Here is a 6171-nt window from a genome sequence, read left to right as displayed (position 1 = left end):
TTGTTGTTGTTATTGTGGTTTTATATTATTTCAATAATTAAATTATTCTTATCTGAACCCTTGAGTTTTACATTCCTTTCCGATTCTCCTCCCCATCCTTCTGGGTGATGGGGGAGTCAGCGAGCGGCTGTGTGGTGCTGAGTTGCTGGCTGGGGTTAAACATTTCCTCAGAACAGGATTCCTTCATCCCCGGATTTAATTCCTATTTATTCTGCTAGTGCTCATCAACTCTGCCTACAGCTATTCAAGCTATTAATTAGATAGATTTCACACAAACATATGCTCTTGCATGTACCAGGATTTTTCCTGCTTTAATCATAACAATAAGCAGAAAACAAAGGACAAAATAGAAGTTCTGCAGAGAGGAATGGAAGGCTTTATCTGATCTACAATGCATAAATTTGGTCTCAAAGTACATGACAGGTAGGTAAGTGTCAGGTGCTACTAGGTGCAGAATTGTTGTTTTCGTAACTGAGGTCTTTTCTTGTTGGTTGAAAACATAAGGAAGATTTACCACTGAATTTAACATCTTGTTCCACCTTCGAAGCCTTGGCTTCAGTTCTGCTGCTTATTGTCTACACAGACAGCTGATACCCATCTAGTGCACTAAGGCTTGGCAATGTTTGTGAGGAACCTGCATTGCATTTTAATATCTCTGATCCCTCAGTCATGAATGAGGCAGCATTTGAATGAAGCTGTTCATGACATTTTAACTGATATCTCTTCATACAGAACAACATCTCACAGCTGCAAGTGCTCTGACAAACAGGCTATACTGACTGTCAGTAGCATATCTCAGTCACTATTCAGGATTCATACCCGCAGGAAGAACCGCTGTAATTTGAAAACAGCCAGTTTAGCTTTGGTCAGGATCTATGTTTAGTTCATTATCAGTTTCCTATATTCTCTGAGAATAAATAAAGCTTTGCGTACATGATGATTAAGCTTTTCTTGCATTGTATCTGTACTCCAGTGAGGGCTGCTAACATTTATGATTCTTTTTCATGATTTTTTGTATATGTCCAATAGATACATAAACATACTATATGCATATATATACTCTATGTTAACAGCAGTAAATTTAGCTTTTTGGAAAACAGATATGTTATGCTAAGACGGAAAATAACACGTAACAGTAAAAAGTCACTGACAACGTAGGTAGAAATTGGGATCTATTTTACTTTGTTTTAACAGCATAGTGAGAAAATCTACTGAAATTTATAGCTCTGTTTTTTATAGGCCAAGTGCCTGCAGGTCTTGTTGATTACTTCTGGGGTGGATATTCAGCACTCCTGAAAACCTGGCTTTGAGTGGCTTCCACAGATATCTTTAAAATAGCCATTGCTTGTTTGGCAAGAACATGAATATGAGCAAAGTATTGGCCATCAGCTCATAGATCCCCAAAGAAAACATTCTGTTATGTATTGTCCTATAATTCTGCAGGAGCTGTTAATGAACAAACACTACTCCTTCCAGACCTCTGCTGTTATCACTGATGATGCTTTTGCACAAATGGATTTTGGTGTGCTAAGGAGCTATGTAAATTGAAGATCTTTTTTGAAACAAGAGTAGTTTAGTTTCTCCCAGTCTTAATTTTGTTTCCTTCCAGGCTGCTTGCCTTAACTATATAAAAAAACCCCAAACAACAAACATAATTAAGATAAACTTATTTAAATGGCGTGTGCATGGAAAGGAAAGCAAAATTGGAAGGGAAATACTGTCTGAAACTTTTAATCAGAATGTATCAAAATTATATCAAAGTCAGTATATATTATGTCTGATTTGAAGACCATTAAAATCTATGACATATTTCTGGGTCACATACACAAAGTATACTGCCTTACACTAGATTACGTTATCCCTTCTTTCAGTGGAAATGAAATTTTGGATTTCCTTTTAGAAGAATACTGACAGGGGAAAATCTTTAGTCTGTCATATCTCTACTAATGGCTATAAATCCAAATCTAAGGTGAGACACTTCAGATATGCTAGTTATAACTCGTTAAATTTGCAGGGAAGGAGGGTGACCTTTCAAAAGGGCATGGAAAACAGGAATAATTTCAACGCACTGTGGAAGAGGCTCATTGCCTTGCGTGTTTGGGCTGCAATTACAGAGATTTTTTTCCAATGGTTCCCATAATTCTTTTTTCTGACTGCCAGACTGGCACATGAAATCTGCACTCAGGCTTTCTGCTGGAAAGCACACAGGAACAGCACAGCCCTGTAGTATGAGGCCAGCCATGTGAATCGTGAAGCTCAAGAAACGTTCAGTAGCTAGGGAATGCTGTCTGCATGCTGAATTGTACATGAAGAATAGGTGGGTTTGGCCTCGTTTTAGTTTCACCTTCTGCCTCTGACGTTACCCCTGCAGGCCACCATCAAAGTCTCTGTGCTTTGACATTTGGGATTACTTCTGATGAATTTTGACTAAGGAGTGTTCCCTCATTGCAGTCCAGTTTTTCAGGTTACGAGACGGAAAGTGAAATGTTGCCAATCACTAGAGCGCACAGCATGGCTTTCTTGTTGAATTTCGCTAGCTTGGTTTTGGCTACAAGGTGAAGCTCAGATCTACTGTTTCCTCCTGCCTTTAAGAATAGGTATCTGTGTAGGTAGATACCTATATAGGTATGTAGATATAGCAATAGGTACTGCAACTGCATTGGCTCTTAGTTGAAATGCATTCAGTAGAAAATTCTACAGGGGACAAGAAAAGCTTTCCAGTGACATGACAGACGTAGAAGCCCTTTAACATTTTACACCCCTTTCTGTTTGCTTGTTTAAAAGGGATTAATCTTGTGTTTCACCCTCAAGGAGAAGGTCACTCAACACAAACTCTTTGGTTTGAAAGAAACTTCAAGGGAATGAAGTAGCACCAGAGATAATCTGTAGATTTGAGGAATCACAGTTAAAAGTGTTTCCTGATGATCACTGCTGGCAATGAAGGCAAACAGGGTGTACACAGCCGTGACTGAAAGATACGAATGGCTGGCAGTAGCACTGCTCTGTAGAGCGGATCATATGCTTTTACCAGGCTTACTGACAATGGCTCGCTGCAACAAGCTGTTTGTACTGCAGCATGTAGCCTGCCTGCTGTCATCTTCATGTATTCACACTGACACTTCAAGGTCATCTAGAAGCTGAAGTAAGAGTTCAAACATTTATCCTGTGAGACACTATTTAAGTGAGATAACCTATTTAAGTTAAATAGGTTACAGTTTTAATGGCTATTTTCCCAGAGCTGCTGTACAGAGGAAGGTCTGAAGAGGCTTTCTAGGTTACCAGTTTCTTCAGGTTTTAGCAGTATCCACTGTTACACAAAGGCAATGCTGCGTCTCAAGCAAGGAGAATTTGTCAAAACAGAATTTTCCCCTCCCCATCAGTGCCTGAAATATTTAAGATGCCCTCTCTGTGAATGCAATAGTTATTTGCTCACTTTGGATTCCTGTCAGCCTTGCTTCCTCAGTCCACCGTGAAGCAGCAGCTTTGCTGAAGGACTGACATTCTGAGCCTTGGCCTACCCCACCACTTTCTTGTATGTCTTTACTGGTGTCGTTTCACTTGTACTGTGTTTCCTACCCCACAAACTCTCCATTTACTTTTGTTTTGCTTCTTTTCCCTGGTCTGTTTCTGCTCCTGATATTCCTTACATTTTTCTGCCCATCTTTGTGTCCCTGTATTCTCTGGCTGGAACTTCCTTTTACAGAGACTCTTTGCCCTGGAGAGGTCCTGTATCTGCCATGTGTCATAATCATCACTGTGATAGATAGTAAACTGTTCATCAATTTCAGTTAAAAGACAATGGAGAAGGAGGTTGCCACATAAACTATGTAAGGCTAACTGCAAGGCTAACTATATTGCTACATTGTGTAAGATTAACCGCAAGCGCTCAACTAACCAAATGTGGTTAGATAACATTGTGTGGGGGTCAAGGAAGCAAGGAAAAAGGGAGTACAGAAGTACAAGGCGAGGAATTTGTGACGTGAGGAAGACAAGGAGCCTTCATCCCCACGACCACCAGGAGGCTGAAGAAGACAATGAACGACCCCCTAGCAACCTAGCAAGGAGCGGCACAGACGCAGAGTACACCGCTAAAGGAGACACGTATACAGAAAGACGAAGGGTATAAAACCAGTGACTCTCGGGAACTGGGTGTGCGCCGTTGGTGGAGCAGGAGACTCCCTGGCTGCCCAGCGCTGTTTTGCTTGTTGCCACTTGCTTTAATAAACTAATTTGGCTCAATTGGCTCTGGCCCTGACCAGTTATTATCGCCAACATATATAACAATCACCAAAACCCTTTAAAATTAATTTCCTCAAAGGAGCTGTTATGGTTTATTGGCCTCACCTGTAGTCTCGTTTGCTTGGGTGTCAGTCCTCTGCTTTTTCTAGTTGATATTTGTTGTATGCTGAGGCAACATGTGGCACAGAAAACGCATTAATCTGGGTTTGTGAATCATACGCATGTTACTGAAGGCTGTAGCAGTGTCATGGTGCCTTTTCTGCTCTTGATGCACCAAGGATACAAAGCTATTATTGCTCCTGTCAATACTTCATGCATTTAATTCTGACAGTTCAGTCAGTTGGCCCGCACAGCAGCTGCCGCACATGTATGTACAGCGCTCCTTTCATTGTCACCAGTGGCTATTTGATTAAAAAGAGATCAGGGAGGAATGTATTGGTCCTAAGCCTGGCTCTAATGAAATGGTTACATAAAGTCCACTAGCAATTGCTTCCTTCTCACACTTTCTTGCTTGCTTTTTCAGTGCACAGGGCCAGAGCAGTTTGTTGTTCCCATAGACACCAAAGGGAAGAGGTGGTGGAGGTGCTGCTGGGGCCAGAAGGCTGAAAACTTGAAGTGGACTGGTTGAAAGACTTCTTACTACATCTGCAAAATACCTTTGCTTCTTTGCATACCCCCTAGCAAATCCTTTGTACTCCTTGAAGCTATTGTTATTTGCCTTCATTGTGATAAAGCCTGTCTTTAGAGTTCACTCTCAAAGCTGTGTGTGAGGTTCTGTTCTCAGTACACAATATGTGTTCAGACAGTATATAATCCCCTTGGCATCCTAGAACTGTCCAGTTTGTGGAAAACATCATGCTTTTTGTTTTTAGTGTATAGCTCAGTTTAGCTGCTTTTGCTGTATGAAGTTATTTGTTCCTGTCCTACAGTCTGAATGCATTTACATTACCAATGCATAAGAATTTTCATGAACCACATGCTCTCTGGCATTCATTGTACATGCCCCACATTTGACTTGAAAGCCTTTTCACCTCTGAGGTGAATCCTTGTATGCTTGAGAGAAGAATATTACATTGCTGCTGGTTAAAACCTCTGGGAAAAAATCCTGTGGAGAAGTTCATGAGTGCTTTTATTTGTATAGGAATAAATGATTTTAAAGTGTGATTTAGTGCTTAATGCTTTCTAATTTTCCCTTGCTTGAGAAAAAGTAATAGGAAGGAAACTCATGTGGAGGGAAAAGAACCAGCAAAAGTAGTGGGTCTCTTTGCACAGTTAAAACAAAAAAAAAGTATCCCAGCTGCTAGTGCAGACAAAAAGTACGACTTTGGTGAATATCATGGGAATAGGTACTGTATGAACACTACTGTGAATAAAGTCTCTGAAAAAAAAAACCCTGGAGTCATGGACCTTTAGTAAGATTGTTTCACAGCTGGTAAGTAAAAATCACAGTGTTCTCCCACTCTAAATTTGCTTAGCATGAAAGATTTTTGAAAGCTTTCGAATCTTAAATGCTTAAATTGGTATAAATTCTGTTGGCCATGAATAACAACAATAAATCAGTTTAGGAAAGAAATTACTCCTCCTGTCAGCCTGTAAATTTGACAGCCCCTTTAGTGTTTTAAGACACCTTTTATGATTTGTGGAGGTGAGCACTAGCATGTATAAAAAGTTACAGCATCTCCAACAGGCCCTTCCTGATGTGAAATGCTTTAAAATGGCTTTTCCTCTGATGTTCACTAATTACACTACATCACTTGTCACTGCTGAATACTCTCCTTCGGTGACTAGCCGCAATACCCTCCTTATTTTACACTGCAATCTTACCTCCTGCAATGCAAGAGCTTTATTTTTCATTCAGTGCCATTTACAAAATGTTAAGAGCAAGCAGCTGCAGACTATGGATATGCATGAATATTTCTGCTGAGTCTTTGT

The 6171-nt window shown here is 40.3% G+C and overlaps 1 long non-coding RNA gene across 1 annotated transcript; it reads left to right on the top strand.

The window, feature by feature from the left end:
* Positions 1-3926: 3926 nt before the first annotated feature.
* On the top strand, positions 3927-5403 carry LOC121081250. Its single transcript, XR_005825622.1, has 2 exons — positions 3927-4120; positions 4763-5403. It is a non-coding gene; the product is annotated as an uncharacterized LOC121081250 (long non-coding RNA).
* Positions 5404-6171: the final 768 nt, after the last annotated feature.

This window comes from Falco naumanni, chromosome Z (assembly GCF_017639655.2).
Source record: "Falco naumanni isolate bFalNau1 chromosome Z, bFalNau1.pat, whole genome shotgun sequence".
Taxonomy (NCBI): domain Eukaryota; kingdom Metazoa; phylum Chordata; class Aves; order Falconiformes; family Falconidae; genus Falco; species Falco naumanni.
Note: the sequence above shows the minus strand (reverse complement) of the source record. Positions and strands in the feature narration are given on the sequence as shown.